Here is an 18,719-nt window from a genome sequence, read left to right as displayed (position 1 = left end):
AACCAAGCAAGATCCAGATAAATAACATTAATTGAAACTGCCTAAAAGGGAGATAGAGATGTCTAGAGGTGGGAATTAAGTGGTCTAAAGGATACTGAAAGTGTGTATTCGAGTTTGTAGATGGGTACATAAAATGCAGAACAGACTCTGATGATCTGAACATGTGCTTCTGGTTGGAGAGGTGCTGTGGCAGCTCTGAGCTTGAATGTTCAGACCATGATGTTTGGGTAGTCTTTGAACATTTTGCCCTGATCCTGAAATGTCTGCCTGGATAAAGCTCAGCTGGAATAGATATGCGTCTAGAAGATAATACTGTAGCCTTTGTTCGGGTTTTGCAGAGATAGTGAAAAATGTTTGGCTTCTGAAAAATGTTTCAATTATCTCACTAGGAAGAGCAGTGTGGATTTTTAATGTAGTACTTACATTACAGCCAGTAACACCATAAAAATGGTTGGTTAGATGTCGTTGCAGGATTGCTGCCGTGACTTCAAAACTCCTTCAGATGTGATCAAGTGACTTCAGCAGGCTCTTTTGAGACCTTTCCTGAGGTGTTGAAATCCTTTGTGGTTGCATGAGTTCAAGATATTAAAGCCCTGAGATGTAAGACTTTATAGAGTCAAAAATTGTACATGTAGCTGAGATTCTGTATTTGGTTACTTAGGCAACGTGCTATTATTTTTTTTCTTTATACATTGCCACCCCTGAGTGTGCCCTCTGTTCAGATAGATGAACCCTTTGGTTAGGGTTAAAATTAATCAAATATTGACAGTAAAGCCAAAAGCATTTTTACAGGCCATACTATCTGAAGGTGGCATATGTTAAGATTCTTGTGGGAAGCAAGAGAAAATGAAATTTTATTTGCTGAGATACTGAAAATAATGATGCATATCAATTTTAGCATTCAAAGAGGGAAAGTACAGTTTTGAGCCACTGTTTGTTTTGGCAAGTCATTTTTTTTCAAATGCATTGATGGAACTGTTTGTACTGTCCTGAGCCAGAACAATGTCAGGTGGGTACTGCATGTACTGGAACAAGCAACTTTAGTGTTTCCTGAATCATCCTGAGTAGAGGAATGTGAAGGACAAAACTGTAATAAAAACGGATGATTATTGCTTTTCACTGAAAGAGAAAAGTTGTAGCTAAAATTCAGCTTAGTTTAAATTCTTATGTTTCATTTCCTTTACTCCAAAGGAGTTCATAAAAACATAGTTGATACCTTGCTTTTGAAGACAAATGTATTCCATGTGACTTAGAAGCCAGGCTTCATTAAAATTAAAATCACTTTAGTCTAAATTTTAATATCAAGCTTTTCAGTAATTGTTTTAATGTGAATTTTTAATATAATAAAATAATAACAAATAATTATTTATTATTAATATTTATTTAATAATAGTTACTATTAAAATAATAAAAAAACAATAAATAAATAAAATAGTAATAAAATAATTTTTAAATTAAAACTGCAAAGATAGAGTTGGTGTAGTGTGTTTTTAGTGACTGATAAGTGTATGTTGTTATATAAATCAGGTTACATATGTAGGTGTTTCTAGTACCTAGGACAAAGATGTATTGTATATAAAGCTTGTTTTTCAGTTGCCTTAAATTCCTAATACTATCATGTACATCAAATAACACACATAGCTGTTTGTTCTCTTTGCGCATTGGCACAGATTTTCCAGACTCATGCCGAACCAGTAGTGGCATTTGTGCCAAAGGGTTGAGTGTTTGGAATAAGAGGGAAGGCGTGCAGTATCCAGGACAGCACTAGCAGTGTGATGATGGTGTTTTCTGGGGCTCTGCTGTGATTTGTATCACAAATCTGTACACAGATCAGTCTGTGTAGCGATTGTTCAAAACCTTGTATTTGTATTAGTACTTTGAGTGCCTGTGTTTGTGGCAGAGGCAGGGAGTGGGAAGGTGAAAGCTGTTAACTGTTCATGCACAGCAAGATGAAGAATTCATCAGAGGCTCTGTCGTGGCCCAGCTCCTAGCCAGCAAGTTACCCATAGGAGTAAAGTACTTGTGCTTGTTTTGGGGTTGAACTTTGTGGCAGGTGGAAATCAGGAGTTCACCAAAACAGCTGAGTGTTTGCTGTGGTAATTGTGGCATGTGTCTGGACTTTGGCTGTAACTCACTGCTCAGCTCTTTGGCAGGAGGACAGTGTGATCTGGTTTTAAAGCCTGAGGTCTCTGAGAGGCATGTGAAACAGCCTAGCTCTGTTGAAACTGCTGAAGGGGGAGAAACTGTGATAGCAAGGAGGATCAGTAGTGAGGCTTAATGCTTCTTGTGGCCATCTGCAGAGTTGCTGTTCGTTTTGTAATGGGGGGTCATGTAGACATGCATCACAGAGGCATACATTGATTAATCAAGAAAGTGTTTCCAGTGAGAACAGGAAACACTTAAAAACCTGAGCTTTTTATTAGCACTTGCCATTTCCTGTCCAGCCTCTCTGTTTGGTGAAATACAGGAGTTTTACTTCTGGAATTGAATGCCTTAATTCACAGCATTAAGTGGCAGCAGCGATGACTGCTGCTGTGGGAGCCTCACTGGGGCTCCAGCCTGCTTATTGGCCATGACAATCTGGCAAAACTTTCTTGAACGCAAGGTTTCTTTATCTGCTTACATTGCTGCCATGTTTCTTCAAGTTTCTCAGGATGCCTTGATCATTTTCAGGATATAAAGCACTTCTTACTTTTGTATCTCCCAAAGTACAGTTTGAGAGCTTCTTTGTCCATTTTCAGAACTGTGATTTAATTTTAATTCCTGATTGTATTTGTTTTTCAGAGTTTGTGTGAAAAGGTTGAAAGTATTCCTGTATTACTGTGATGTGACATAAAGCAAGGGTAGTTTAATCTTTTGTAGTTGATGAAAATGTGAGCTTTAAATAACATTCAGGAAGCAGAGAAGAAATATAAGAAGAAATATATGAGAGGTTGAGGAAGTAGTTATAAAGGCTTCGGAAGCTCTCTTCCAGCAGTCACACTGTGCCTGATAAAGCCAAATTAGGTAGTTCCCTTTTTGTGGAAAAGAGGGTCTTGGAGGTTGTGAAAGGATGATGTTTGTTGCTTTCACAATTAATGAGTTCCATTTTCAGCAAAAATCTAAAGACTTTAGGCTCATGTCATATTGGTGGCTTTATGGTGCTACCAGTGCTGTCATATTCTGGTGGCATTTGAGGGCCCCAAACAGGCAGATGTGTTAAGAGTTTGTGGTACCTAAATGCCAGTGGGAAGCATGGTCATTGCCACATGAAGTAGTTTGAAAGAAGAAGAAAGTGAGCCTTATGGAAGGGGAGAAGCAGAATTTTGAAGATAATTTGAGTGGTCCTGCTCCTTTGAGTCACTCAACTTTGCCTTTAGCTGTTATATCTGAAAATGCTTTCCAGGTAAGTCCTTCTGTGGAAGTGAATCCCAAATGCTTGGAAGAGGGAAAGGTCGCAGTAGCTGTTAGTTTATGGAATATACAGCAAAATTAAAAAGGTATGGGGCAGGGGATATAAGCATCGGCCACGTGTTTGAGCTATGTGGCACAGACATCAAGAGTTAGGAAGGGCGTGGAGTTGGGAAGGATGGAGAGCTGTATAAAAAGAAAGATGTGTGGGATTTACATTTTCTTACAGAAAAGGTAATGTCTAGATTTTCAAGTGAATGTGTCATGTGGAAAGAGGAGATGACTTGCTCTGAAAAAATGCTTCCATGCAATTTCTAGATGTTGGTGTTTCATTGTGGAGTGAAACTATAGTGTGTATTACTGATCTGATGGAAGGTGAAATACGTATTATTCTGATTCACACATTACCTTCTTGGTATACCCACGGCAAGTATATCAGCAAAGCCCATGATCACGTTTTTCTTCTCCTGCCCTCCAATTTGCTGAGAAAAAGGTAACTAGTTTTATTTTTTAAGGTATTTGTGCAGAGAAGTAAATTCATTGCATTTTGTAAATCTAGTGGAATTTTACTGATATCCTTCCTGTGCCAGAGCATTAGAACTTGCAGACCTTACTGATGCTGATTACCATATTCACACTATGATAAAAATTTAAAGATAATGCAGTTGATTATTGTTTGTGTTTTTGCATCTACGTATACCAAATATGCTGGAAATTCATTTCTACAGATGAATTTTCCCTAAGGTTTGTATTCAGGCATCACTGATTGATCCTTGGCATAGTTGTATCAATAAGCTAAGTCGTAATAGGCAGCTGGTAATAGAATTGGGTTTTTAGAGGGCAGCCTTATTGGCATATGGCTCTCATTATGGGGCACTACCACATCTAAGTAATTTTAGTTCTTGATGTTGCAGAAGTGCCGTGTAGGGATGGTGGGATTGCTCCAGGGAGAAGATGGAAATGCCTCACATCACTCAGCTGTCCTCCTGCTGATTAAGGAGTGACACTGTCCGAGATGCCTTTAGGAGGCAGGCAATTATTTTCAGACAGAGAGATGTTAACCAAGAACTGAAGCCTTATGGGAACAAAGGATAAGCAGGGCTGGAGAGAGGGGAGGCTATTCCCAAAACATTTATTTTGCTGCTTTTTAGTATTAGTGTCTCTTGAGAAAGTCAGCTCACAAGTGCTAAATGCTTCACCATGTAAATGGAAAACCTATGTGAAGAGCTAAGTGTTCCCTGTTTCATATTCTTTATCTTTACACTTGCTCAAATGTAAAACAACTTAGTGCTAATTTGCATCCTGTTAGTGAGACCAGCACTGATGCTCTTTTTTCTTTCTACTGATTTCAGATAGTATTTCGGGGGTTGTTTTGTTTTTGTTTCAATACTGATCTAAAAGCTAGTTTTTTAAGCAGCAAAGGGATTTATATCCAGCCGGCTGCTGCCATGTGGTCATTATTTTTGTGGCAGACTCATTACTTGATGACAAAATTCAGGGCATTGCCAACTGCTCAAGGCAACCATTTGCTACTGTCCTTGTAATAGAGCTCTCGGAACTCATGAAGCTTGAGTTGCAGGTAAGAAATTAATTTTTTAGATATTTTGTTAGGCAGAGTAAATTAAAAGTTCATTTAGAGATTCTTCTAGTAAATGAGGTGTCACATTAGGGAATAATTTAGTGGCAGTGGAAAAGAATTTAACTTGTAAAGTGGTGTAATCTAGGCTCCAAATGGGAGAGGTTTACATGGTGTAGTCACTGTTGACTGATCAATTTCATTATATCATAACTAACAGTGAAGCTGTTTGAATTGCTTAGCAGATGAAGTTTCCTAAACTGACTCTTGAGTCATATTGCCTATGTAGAGATTAATTGTAAGTGTTGTTATGTGTACATCTACATCAGGATATCTTTCTGTGACTAGTTTTCATCGTTTCTGTAATAGCCTTGGTTCATTTGGAGACATAGAGTTGTAGTCCCCAAGAACAGCAATGCCTCAGTAAGGGCCTCAGTGTTGTCTACTAGGACCTACTGGGAAGCTGTTTTCTTTGTTGTTGTTGTTGGTACATTGTTTATACATACTGTATGTTTTCTATTGCCATACAGCTTAAATGTGAAGAAATGGTGAAAAACACTGATACCTGTTTTGAGTAAATTGTAGCTGAACAATTGGCTGCTTTGTTTGCACTGTAAGTGTGCAAAACTGTAACTTGAATCTTGAGATTTATTTTGAAGATGTCAGGCTTTGGTGTGATTTTTAGAAATGTATACAGAATAATCTGTGTTTAGAAAAGTGGATGGCAGCTGCATATCACTATTTTTTGCCCAAAGACATGAAGTTAGATGAATAAATGGGGGTTGGGATGACAGGCACAGACCTCAGTTGTGCTTGTGCTCTAGAATGTACTATTGCATTTTCTGGTTATTGCTTTTGAATTGTGCCAGTGCTTTTGCTTTTATTGAAACAAATGGTATGTATTGCATAACTAGCATTTGCTTTTTCTGGTTTTGTGATCCTAGAAGTTTAACTGTACCTTGATTATCAGCATCACTGAAGCTCACTTGGATAAGTGAATAGAATGTACTCTGCATAAATGCAATATCAGTAGGGTGTTGTTTGGAAATATGTGCAAAACAAAAGGGCAAACCAAGAATCAAATCTGCCTTTTAGAAGGCATCAGAATAATCTTTTATGCTTGTAAAAGATCTCTTTTCTTTAATAGCAAGAGTCTTATTATACCGAAAGGATACTGTAACATTTTAATTACATTGATGCTTTGTCTAATAAAAAAAAAATGTGGAGGTGAATCTGTGTGCACTTTGAGATGCTAAGAATTTAAGAAGAAACTTACCTGGTACTCACTTATCGTGTATATTTTCTTCAGTATTTTTTCAATATGTTAATTATTCTTTAATATGTTTTAATATGACTTTTAGTCAAGGTCTCACTGAACCTTTGAATTACCAATGAATTTTTAGATAATTTGGTCAGAAAAAGAAGACCAAAACTGGAACAATGACAGAAAAGCAGATTCAGAGAAATGAATGTTTGTCATTGAGTTGTTTATTGGCAGTTGCATGTGCAGTGCTGTCTGAAGTTCGATATCATAAAATTTCTTTTTCTCTCCTACTATGACAAAAAAGGTGTGTATATTTATGTTTATTTCCAGGGAGATCAGCAGATAGCAGACTAGAGATGATGATGTAGTGTGCAGAATGGGGAAGGATTTTGCAGCAGATGAGATGATGGCAAACAGAAAAAATTGGATACCTCTCTTGAGGAAGTCCATCTTTGTTGGGAGGGGAAACTCTCCTGAAGAATGTAGCTGAGTGGATGGTGTGCATAGATCAGTGTGCAGGGAGCACTGAATGGCTGCAGGCAGGGGAGTAGAATTTGGTCTAGTGGTGGTAGGTACTTCAGGAAGAGTTTGCCACAGCAGGCTTTTTTTTTGTTTTGGTTTGGTTTTGGAGGCTGCTGGGAGATGAGGATTGTTTTTGTGGGTGCAGGTGGTTTTTCTTTGCAGTCGGAGGGATTTGAGAGGGTGGTCCCATCTATCAGTGGGAGATGTGTGTGATACAGACCTGCTTTTCTCGTGAATGGCTGAAACCTGGCACATGGTAACTTTCATTGGGGAGCGGTAAGGGGATACTTCTGGTCTGCAGTAGCTATCTTTGGTGTTTTGCTCTCTCCATGTTCTCTCTGGGTATGTAGCTGTGTCTGCTTTTTCCTATTCCTTTCTCTTTTTATTTTTTATTTTAAGCTAGTGCCACATGACTGCTGTCTTGCATAAGTCTCTACAGCTTTGTTTATTGATGCACTTGAGTACAGACTATTATTTTGTCTTTGCTTTTGTTCCTGTCGCTAATGTGGTAATTAGTTTTCCCCTGAGCTCTGCAGGTGCTGGCAGACAGGAGCAGAGGTGCCGGTGCTCTGGGGCACCTCTGCTCACCTGGCAGCGGTGCCTGCTGCTGTGGGAGCCTCACTGAGGCTCCAGCCTGCCTGTTGGCCATGGCCTCCACTGCAGGCCATGGGCAGCCATCTCCAGGAATAAAAGCATGGGAACTGGCTGTTAGGGAACCTCAGATGGAGCCTCTGGGCGGCCCAAGGTGTGAGGGCATAAACCGCAGCCAGCGGTAGCAAGTGGAACTGAGAGTGTTTCTCCTGTGAAAGTTGTGTCCCTCTCCACCGCTTCTTTCATTTTACACAAATCACATTTTACCATTGTTTCTTTTCCTTTTTAGCCTACAAAACCATGAATTTGCCAGATAATTTTCATAATGCTGTTTTTATTTATGTGCTGTGCATTACTGCTTTTTAGTCAAGGAATTGCGCTGTAGACTTCAGCTGAAGAAGTGTAGTTGCAGATTAGAAGTGGATAGTGTTCAGGTTTTCTTTCTCATTATTCTGTCAAGAATGAAATGGTTAAAACAATGAGAGGTTTCCGGTTACCATGTTTGTATCAGTTGACTACGTGTTTTTCTTATTAATGAACTGTAGCTGAGTAGTTGGCATCTGCTGTGAGGGAGGGTGAATGGGAGAGGGAAATGATCAACCATCAGTTTTGTGACTTTGCTTTGTAGCTATTTAACACAGTGCAATAAAACTTAGCAATTTTGGCAATTCAGAATGATCCTGGCAGTCTCACATTGTTTTCTGTGTGAACAAAGTAGCTGTGACTGTTCTGGTTGTTGCTATTAGCCTTCACCAGTTTAAAATAAGGTCCACAAAAACTGCTGTGAAACTAATGATCTCTTTTGAAAAAAATCACAGATGTTTGAGATTAGTGCAGGCGCTTCAGCAGCGTGACCAGGGACCAGACTGGGGGTAGGCAGAACAGCATGCCAGAGCAGAAGCCAGTGGTGCATACTGGCTTTTGCAGTTAAAATGGTTTGCAGAAGTAGTGCTGACACAGTCACCCCATTGCATGAGGTACCAGAGATGCAAACAATCAAGTTGTTTGGGAAGAGTTTCAGTGACTGAGTTGCCATGCTTTATTTGGCCTCTGAAAAAGTCACTGGATAAATGGTAACTGAACAAAGAAGTAAGTTTAAAAAAGTAGTTTGTTCTAAAAAGTTTTAAGTGACTTTAGGTGATAGCATCATGATCTTGAAATTAGTTTAGGTAGGCAATATAAATTTGCTGTTAGAATTTTACAACTGGGAGGATTTCAAAAAGCTCAGTAAAGTAAGGCGCTTATATTTGCTTGAAAGACCTAAGTAAAATGAGTGCATAGCCCAATTTTCATGACTGTTTTTTCCTTTTATATTAAATGTTGCTTTAAACTTTAAAGGCATCAGTCAATCAAAGAAGCCTGTACTTTTCAACATTTTTCTAATAAATATAAGTAATTATATCACTGTATTAACATGTATTGTAGTACCTAACATATAATATATACTAATATATTATTATAAGTAATTATAGTAATTACATTATTAATCATGTAAATACAAATTTTCTTGTCTGGAAATCTGGTGCACGTCAGGATCCTGAAGCGCCCTATTTGCTTGAAGTTATTGTTATTCTGAGGATGGATGAGGAAACTTCGGGAAGAAAAAACAAGTTATACGTGTTTCTTTGATTAGAGAAGCTACTAGTCACAAGCTTAAGAGTGTTTACTTGTTATAGTGTCTGCCTTCTGGATTTGGATTTGTGGGTGAAAGAAACAGATGAAATATTTCAGGAAGTAGTCAAGAATGGAGAAGAGGCTGCTTGAGCTCAGTGTCAACTGGCTATGTTTTGTCCATCTTCTGATTGATCGGGATTCATTACTTCCTGAGGGGACCACCCGTGCCTTCAGAGGCTCCAGACATACAGGGCCTCTGGGAAAGGGACTGTTTTTATCTCTGTATCAAGAGTAGCACTTCAACACCAGGCATTAGATCAGTGATCCTCTTCTGCTTAAGAATTTGTAGTCTTGTGAAGGGAAAGACTGGTGTAGGAGGAAAGATCCTCAGTTGTGCTGGCACTTGCTGTTGACTTCACTTTGGCAGATGATATGCAGGGTAAAGTGTTCTGCTAAACCCTTTGGTAACCCATAATGCCTTCTTCAGGGTAGAAACAGTGTAAGCACAACTGGTCTGGTCAAATAATAGTTTGGACAAGATGTGTGATACTGAGGGATGAGAAAGTTCCTCCAAACCATGGCAAAACATGACATAATGCTGCTTTTCTTTTGCTCCAGACTCTCCCAGAGAGCTTCAGATCCAATGTCTGGTTTTCAGAGAGAGTTTTCTGATAGCTAGCATGTATGTGGAATGCGCAGTGTCTGGAGGCTGAAACTTTTCCATTTATGCGATTTTATAGTCTGTCAATTTACAGTTCTACAATGAAATTTTTCTTCACATGGGATATCCCATGAAAGCTCTCAATTATCCTGTGCAGTTTGGGGAGTTCCATTTGCATTGTTAAATTGCATTTTATCTTGTGTTATAATTGCTGTTTATGAGCTGCACTATGCTAGAGTTTATCTAGAAATAGTGAAGTAAATGGTGTAGCACTGTGTAAGTTTAACGTGAAATAAATGTGTACTGAGACATTTATTTTGCATGGCATGAAATCTCTCAGTTAAATACGTAAAAATATGCAGCGAGAACATTTGTAATTATGCCATGTAAGGTTGAAGGAGTTAATATGGAAAACTTGTATTGCAATGATTCATGGCAAATAGGAACAGACTTAGAGAAGTGTGGCTTTGTTACAGAAAATTTTTAAAAACCTAGGTGGGATTTTTCAAAGCTATGTATACAGCCAAAGAGAAACGAGGAAGGTTTTTTCACAATAATTTTCCTATAGGTCACTGAGTAGAGCTTTGCTCTGTAATCACTAGACATTGTTTCCAAAGCACATATGTACTGATGGTAGGGTTTAGCTTCCAACTTGACAGTGAGTTGGGCAGATTCATAATGGAAAAAAATCTGTGCTGTAATGATGAATTACTGTTTTTTGGGTTGTTTTGTTTTGGGTGAAAGAATATAGAAATGTATTTAAAACAGCCTGATCGCTGCCTTGTTCTTTGTTGTCTCTCTCAGAGGTACACATATGAAGTCTTTCTGAGCACTGCATGGAATGGTAAGGCAGCTGTGTGTGTAGCAGCAGACTGCTGAGTCGGTTTTGCCCTGAGAAGGGGCTGTGCTACAGAGCTGAGCATGCTACTGCTGCAGCTGTGCTCTAGCCTTCATTGCTTCTGCAACTTTGTGGCTATGTTACAGAACTATGTAAAAATCGTAAAAGATAGTAAAATTCTCGATAGAGGCGCAAAATTGGTTTGCTTGTAGCGCCCCAGAATTACAGCAGCTGGTGTCCTGCCTACTCTTTTCAATGCCCACTCTCTTGCTTGAGATGGGGGGGGAGGGGAGAAGAGGTAGGGTGGTGAGCTTCAGCTAAAAGTGAAAACATAACCTGATGAAAACAGTGAGCAACTGCTTCCCTGAAGAAAAGCAAATTAAAGGTGTTACTTTAGTCCCTGAGTAACAAAAACCTCTGGAATGGCTGAGTGAAATTTTGTAATGAGACTTGCCCACTACTCTCATCTTCCTCATGTAGAAAATCGATTTCTCCTTATTTTGATTGTAATGATTGCAAATCCTCCATGTCATCTTATTTCCAGGCATTAATTACTCTCCTCTGTGAGAGCCTGCACATTTTGTTGTTGATCATCAGTTTCTGGCTGCTAGATCTTTTCATACCTTATTAAATGAATGATCATGCTATTCCAATATCACCTTCTCCTATCAACATTATAACATCTTAAATTGCATACATATTGCTTAGACTGTAGTAGGTGTTTCATAGGCAAATTGGTTACTGTTGGAAGCGTTGATGTTTGTGGACAGAAAGTCTATCATTTGTAGTGTTAAAATTCCAGAATATTGTTCTGCAAAAGTGGAACCCTTCAAATACTGTAAAATGAGATAATAGAAAAGAAGTTACTTTGAGATAATAATGAGATAATAGAAAAGAAGATGGCTGCTTGAGGGCCCACTGAACAAAATCAGTACGGAATCTTGTTGGGTTTTTTTCCCCATGCATTTACTAAATGTTGTAAATACAATATTGGATAGTTCACCATCTAAAAGCATATTCCTGGAACAATCAACCTGATTGTTGGGTTTTAAGTAAGTAAATAATTTGACTGCTTTTACTTTTCCATGTGAGGGTTGAAGAGGAGGATGAGTGATTATGTTATTGAATGTACTAGTTAAATATCTTAGGCTGTTTACACTGTAACTAATAATGCTGAGTAACTCTGGGAACGAATCTGTTTTCACTTTGAGTAGACAGCTATAATATAATTGCATGCTGTATTAAACTGCAAACAGTTTTTAAATACAGGTGGAGTAGGAATGTTTGGACCGGCAAATGCAGTAAAACTTGAATTGAGCTTCTTGTTCAGTTAATTGTGTGTTTGTCTATTAACTTGCATGGCATGGCCTGCTGCCTGTACGCTCTGTAAAAATCAAAGCAGTATTCACCTTCAGCAAATTTAGGCTATGTCTGCCTTAAATTCTTTTTTAAATCCACTGTTGTGAGTAAGTGGAAGGGGGGGTGTTTTAAAGAAAAAACAGCCCTGAGGCGAACAGCAGAGGCGTGGAGAATGCTGCAGTAGACAGTGTACATGGTGGTTGGAGTCCCTTGGAGGTGTGAGATGGGGCAAAAACTGCTTTGTACATTGCCTATAGATATGCTTTGCCAGTAAAATAGACTCAGCAGGCGGAGTCACAATCCTGGAGAAATAACCTTTTATTTAGCTTTCCTGTAATTTTTTAGTATAGGGAGCAGTTGCTCAGTTCCCAGTAGCCTTTTTTTTTTTTTTTTTTTAATCTTGATGCATCTTTCTGAAGCTGGACCCAAACTTGGTAAGTTCTTGAAAAACTTTGTAGAGAAGTATGTACAAAATCATTTTAGGAGGAGGAAATGATTGCTACCAGTTACATGAAACTGTTCATGCAGATGATGCTGACTTGCAATGAAAACGTGTGCTCCTGAATTTATGCCCTTAACTTCACGATGCTGATGTGCTTCAGTGGTGATTCTCATGAGGTATACGTATTCAGTCTCAAGCGTGTCCCTTTACAGTAGCCTTTTGTGACGTAGTCTGGTTTTCAGCACAATTTACTTTGACATTTACTTGAGTGGGTTTTTCTGTTGAAAAGGGTATTTCAGATATCGTACCGTAAGGTTTACAAAAGCGTTGCATCTAATTGCTCAGGCTGAAGTGCTCAACCCTCCTGGCTTGCACACACTCTGCCCATGAAACATGTTAATCCCCTCCTGCCCTCCCCCCATTGAAGAAGTCTGATACATTTCCTTTTGCATTAGTTGGGCCTTCTGGGAAATACATGCAGAAATAAAAGACTTTTCTATAGCCTTTTCTCCCTCAGGAATGCATAGAAACTGGCTCCTTGGATGTGGTCCACAAACTTGAAACTTGATTGGGGGATGGGGGAGGGAAGGAAATCTATAATCCCATGCACATGTTACTGAGAGAGTCCTAATTAAAAATGGAGGTAAAGGTATAGAACCTCAGAAGATCTCACGGTACTTTGCAAATAAAGAATATGTTTGATTGGGTTTTTTTTTTTAAACCTGTGTGTTTTGCTGAGATTTGCCTCCAAAGCAGGTATTGAAAATTCTTAGCTTTGTGACCTTTGTTTGTCCTTCATCTTCATTAGCAGTGTCTAACCAGACAGTCTGCATTGAAGAGGCTTGTTTTGTTTGCAAAGATTACTCAGGTATTGCAGTAGTTTCTCAACTAGTGGTGGTACTCAGAAGTTTTACCTTAACTATAGCAAGAACTGGACCCCTTGCCTTGGTATAGTTATTTGTGCATACCAGTTACACATGCGTGGAAGCCCACAAGAGAGGTGACTGCAGGTTTTTACATGGTATCCCTGTGTTGGTAATTGATACCTGTAGTGTACTACAGGCAGAAAGGCCTTGCTGAGAACGCTAGAGGGTTTGGTTGTATAGGAATGCCTGCACCTTGGGATGGGTGGGCTCTCATGTTGCAAAGGACCCTGAGTTTTGAGCTGCCTGTGGCCTGTGTATGGCAGTGGCTCTTGAGGCTTGCCAGTGCTGCACCTTTACAGGAAAAACCTTGTGAGGAGCTCACCTGGGTTTGGTTAGCTGTGGAGGTACAGTGGTGCTGCCAGGGCATAGAGTATGGACTGGTGTGGTTGCCTGTCCATGTTGTTGGGCATGTGGCCGTGTCCATGCTGCCCTCCTCCTGCCTGAAAGAGGAGTCTGTGATTTGAGATACATGAAGCACGAATGCAACCTCTTATGGGCAGGACAGTGTGGTTGTTCCCAACGTAGGCTTGCCTGTGGGTTCATCTTTGCTATGGGCAAAACCAAAGTTGCCTCTTTCTCCTCCATGATTATATTTATTGTTTTAATGTAGCCTGAAAATTGCACAGTAAAACTCTTTATTATGAATACATATGCAAATATCTAATGTCGCCACTTGCTCATTAAGATCAACTCAACTATAGCAGCATTAATAGTGCTTTATGTGTTTCCCATGGTCATGGCATCCATGGAGACTTGTGCCTCTCAGTGCTGGTGCTCCACTACCATTGCATATGCCAGAAAAGCCAGTTGGAGCTACTTCTGCCAGTTCCCACTCCTTCTCCTTGCTCCCATGCAGGTTCCTCAGAAGTGGTCGTGCTGCTGTTTGGAAGCCTGATGCTGCAGCACATGCGTGCTGCTTGCTGATGGTGTGTCCGCACCAGTGACAAAGCAGCACTGCTGCGGGGCCAGGAGCTGCCTCAGCTGGTTTTGCCAGTGAGAGGAGTATTGGTGAAACCGTGGTGCTTTGGTGAGGTGGAGCGTGAAAAGGGGCATCAGCAAATTAAGGGTGCATCTGACTTGACTGAAGTGACAGTTTCTTTCAGCTGACAAAAATATTTCATAAGTGTTGGCTTTCATTTATTATTTAGTGTGGAGTTGTATGTCATGTTCATTGGCAGCTCCCAAAGGAGGGAATTATTTTAATTCCACGCCTCTTCCAGAAGCAAGAGATTATGATCTCTGTGATGATGGGTTGTCAGGCTGTTTCTCCCCCCAGGTTTTAGGATGGAATTGCAGAAGATGGAGTGTTGGTGACCTTTTCCACAATGTCCTCTTCTTCTGATGCTGATGTCTTTTCCTCATGTCTCAGTGCTCTCTGTGCCTTGATTTCTGCTATGGGTCAGTTTAATAAGACCATTTGGCATTCTAATGTTACCAGCTGACAGTTTCTTAGAGCTGCTGCATTTTTTTTCCTCTTTGATTTTAATTCGAGTTAGTAGTTGATCTTGTTTGTGCAGGCACAGATTTTTACCATGTGGTTCACTCCCAATAGGTGACGTCTTGTTTTGTGGGCTTAGTTTAAGCCCATACCTTCAATGTAGAGGTAGGGCTTTCTTTAAAGTATGGAAGGCTGGTGTAATCTGGCTTTGCAGGCTTTTGGGAACACTTTCCAGCACTGACCAGCTCATTGTGATTAATTACTTGGCTGCTAATGAATGGGGAGATGTTTTCTGCATTTTTGTTATTGTCAGTGGTTGGCGCTTTTTCACAGTTTGCATTCTGCTTAAGTAGTTTCCATAAGATATAATACACTGCTTCCAAATTATATTTTTAATTATGTTGAGCAAGTTGCTGATTTTAATGTTGAGTCTTTTTTTAATAATGGCTTCTCAGGCTGTAGACAATGTTTTCCTACAAAACTGGTTCACTTGAACTCACTCGTATGTGACAGTTGCCATGAAGTTTGCTGGTCCAGTTGTCTTAACAGCAGACTGCTTAATAGGTGAGAAGGCTGAAACCAGTAGTTTTTGTTTAATTTAGAAACTGACTTTCTGTAGTTTGATTCACTTTGCAGCGAATCACACAGTACATAAACATAGCATGTGGTTAATCTTTTATGGCAGTATTTGCTTTTGAATGGTGGAAAAATTCTAAGAAAAGTGTGTTGGAAAACACAGCTGTTTAATGACAGCTCTTAATTTGCTCCTTGATTTGATGTTTAAATTTCTAAGTATGCAAAAATATTTCTGTATCAAAACTTACATCATTGGGACATTATGGTGTGCAGCTTCTTTTTAATCATCTTCCTGAAAGAATGGTTGCTGTAGACATGATGAATCTTCAGTCTATTTGCTGAGGAGTGCCTGGAGAAAAAAAAAAAAGTACTTTGTTATGCTTTGTGTGTTTATCTAGAACTTTAAACTTTTCTAATTTTCCTTGTTGTTTCAACTGCATTTCTTTCAGATAACACATTTGACTATGGATAAACTATAGGGTTTAGGCATGGAAAAGGTATTTCCTCCTTTTACGAGGCTGGTATGGTGCTCGTGGGTTGGAAAACTGCGTGTCAGCAGAGTTTCTTCAAAGCAAGAAATAGGTGGAAGTTTAGTCGAGTTTAGTGCTGGGGATTTTTTTTAACGTCTAGTTAAAATACAGATCATTTGACAAGTTCTTGGTGGAAAACTTGGGTAAGAGTTTCAGGGTATAACATGTGAACTGATGAAAGTTGTCTTTTTGCCTTAGGAAAAGAAGGTTAATCCATAATGTGAAACAAACGGATCAGCTAATGTTTTTCAGCATGGAAGATGCCTTTTAAAGGTCTGATAAATCAGTTGTGTGGTTTAACATTGAACAAAGGCTTTTTTAAAAATAATAAACCTGTCTGATGTTGTGTCTTAGAGTCTTAATGGTAGATGATAGCTGTAGACTTCCTTCCTTTTTCTGCAAGGTATTTCAGTGTCTGTTGTATGGGGGCCCTCTGGCTGTAGCAGCAGTGTTGGCCAGCAGCTGCTGGCTTGGTGTGACCAGAGTCTTCTGGAGCAGCCAAAGGCTGATTTGGAATGTGAGATGTGATAGGGATCCAGGAAGGCTCTGAGCCAAACTCTTCACCAAACAGAAACATCACTGGGCATCCATTAAGGGGGAATACTTACTGCTAGGGTGGTAGGCTCTTCAAGTTTATGGCATCTGAAGATTGTTAGGAGTGCAGAGTTAATTTTCTTTCTAAATTAGATGTGGAGTTTGCCTTTCTTGTGTTTTACAGCAACTCTTATTTTGAATATCTTGTTGTTAACTTTTTAGTTACTCCTTTGTTGTAAGTACGTGGAGTCTGGCCTAGCAAGATCAGCCCTGGTGTCAGCAGGGCTGTCCTCTGAGGCCTTTATGCCCTTCTTGTAGGCATGGAGCAAGGGTAGGGGAAAAGGACGAGCAGCTGCCATGCTCTTCCTTGCTTTCAGGTAGTGTGACAGGAGAGCCATCCCTGTCCAGCACCAGACTTTGGGAAGGGCTCCTGGAGCTGAATGGGCCAGGAGGAGCCCGTTCTGAAGGATGAGTGGGAAGCACTTTGTTTTGCTTTGCCCTCAGTTAGTGGTTGAGAAAGTTGCAATGCTGCAGCTCCTTTCAGCAGCGCTACAAAAATGGCCTGTCTCTAGTAATTTATGCCTCTCACCAGGTTTTTACACTTGCTGTATTCCATGGTGATCACTGCCTCTGTCAGCTTCTTGCCCAGGTGTGTCCCTGTCTGCTCCCTCCCTGCCCCCTGTGCCTGCCAGAGAGCGCAGGCTCTGGGACTCTGGAATGTGCATCCTCCATCTCTTACCTTCCCTGTGGTTTTTGGGGAATAGTGCTGTGCAGCATGGTTTGGTTTACATTGCAGACAGTTGAAATGGTGGTTTGTGAGCATACGGCTCCACACTGGCTTCTGATCCAGCACCAGAGGGAGAGCAAACCAAAGCCCTCTGGCACACGGCTTGCTTTGCTGGCCCCGGGAGGTGGAACTGGGCCTGCCACACCGGCTCCATGTCCCATTTAATGTTGGTAAAGAACTGTGAATCACCTCTTTGTATCTGTAGAAATTGGATTCAGCAAAAATGGCAGGTTTAACAGGTAAGATGCCTTTCTAGGGTATTTGTGTTTGATGATGACAGCAGGGCCTATTGTGAGGGTTGGCCTGTGTCCCTTCTGGGTAGTGATGCTGTTAGTAAGGTTTTCTAATGTGTAATCTGGGACTATTCTTTGTCCAAACTCATCTGTTTTGTCTGAGTGCTAACTGATACAATCTGGATCACCAGGTTTCTACAATTTCCAGGGCTCACTAAAACACAGTATTGGATTGTTTGGGTTTTTTTTCTTCTTTTCCTGTTTTGGTGTTGCTGAGCTTTTCTCTGTAATCTTCTCAATTCTGTAGGTATCAATTTTTAAAGTATTTTTGCCTGTTGAGAAGCTTTTTGGAGCAGATGAGGTAGCCACTACTTTACAATTCCCATGGTCACTGCTCTTCTGGTGCCCTAGAACTAAGATGACATCAGTTACTTCCCATATAAGTCAAATTCTGGGAAAAAAAAAAAAAGGCCCCTACACCAGAAAGTCAGCTAGTGGAAAACATGGGATCCTTTATCTGGCCTTGCTTTTCCCCATTGTTTTCCTCTGTGTGGTTGAGCAGGGCACTCACGTCTGAGTGCCCTGGGACAGGAGCCAGATGCAGTGGTGGCCAGACTGGCTGCAGGACATGGGGAAGCAAAGCTGTGTTGTGGGACATGTGCAGCGCTGAGCATTATAGTGTGAGGGAACTCATCTTTCCTGGTGTTGTAGCTGGGTGGCCCTCCCCTTGCTGCTTCCCACCCTGAAATTCCTTTCTTTCATCTAAGTTTAAGCTTATTTCAGAGAAAGATACTGGGATTCTCATTGCCTGAAGAAGATAAATTCAGATTAAGCTGAGTGATTTCTGCTAAAAGGTGTAAGCAAGTGGTTTGTTGGCTTGTAGTGAATGAAGGGGGAAGAAGGAAGTAAGTCAAAATATTTGTTTTTATAATCCCATATGTTTCCTTTCCTCTTGCAAATTTTTGTGTAGGTCTTAGTTGATGGGCATAAGAGGATGGAGGGGATTTTTGCGTCTTCTCTAGCAATTTAAGAATTGGACTGGGATTGAAGAGAAGTACATGTGTTCATGGCATGGCCAAAGTTGTATCACGAGACAGATCTGTTGTGCTCTAGTAACTTATGTCTGCTCATTTCTTGGTTAGAAGGATTTCTACCTGACCTACCTCCTCTACCCCCATGAAGTGATGTAGCTGCAGTGGAAAAGGAGTGCAGAACTTTTTGTTTATTAACCTTAGGAACTGTGCTGAGCTGACTGAAGTTGTGCAACTTAATGAAAGATCTTGGTGTACTGAGAAGTAACTGTTATAAGAAGAAAGAAAGCAACAAAAAACCCCCAAAACAAGCCCCAAGAAATGGCTTTACCTATGCCCTTTATGTTGTAAAGAGTATCTGTGTTTTATAGATTCTGGAAAGTAAAAGTTTGCTGTGGGCTTCTCTT

The 18,719-nt window shown here is 40.2% G+C and overlaps 1 protein-coding gene across 16 annotated transcripts in view; it reads left to right on the top strand.

Annotated features, from left to right (window-relative positions):
* Positions 1-18,719, top strand: part of SEMA4D (semaphorin 4D) — a 103,859-nt gene that overhangs the window by 11,653 nt on the left and 73,487 nt on the right. The gene's annotated exons all lie outside the window — the stretch shown is intronic.

Source organism: Zonotrichia albicollis, chromosome Z, assembly GCF_047830755.1.
Source record: "Zonotrichia albicollis isolate bZonAlb1 chromosome Z, bZonAlb1.hap1, whole genome shotgun sequence".
Lineage (NCBI taxonomy): Eukaryota > Metazoa > Chordata > Aves > Passeriformes > Passerellidae > Zonotrichia > Zonotrichia albicollis.
The sequence above is the reverse complement of the archived record's forward strand: the minus strand, read 5'-3'. Positions and strand labels throughout refer to the sequence as shown.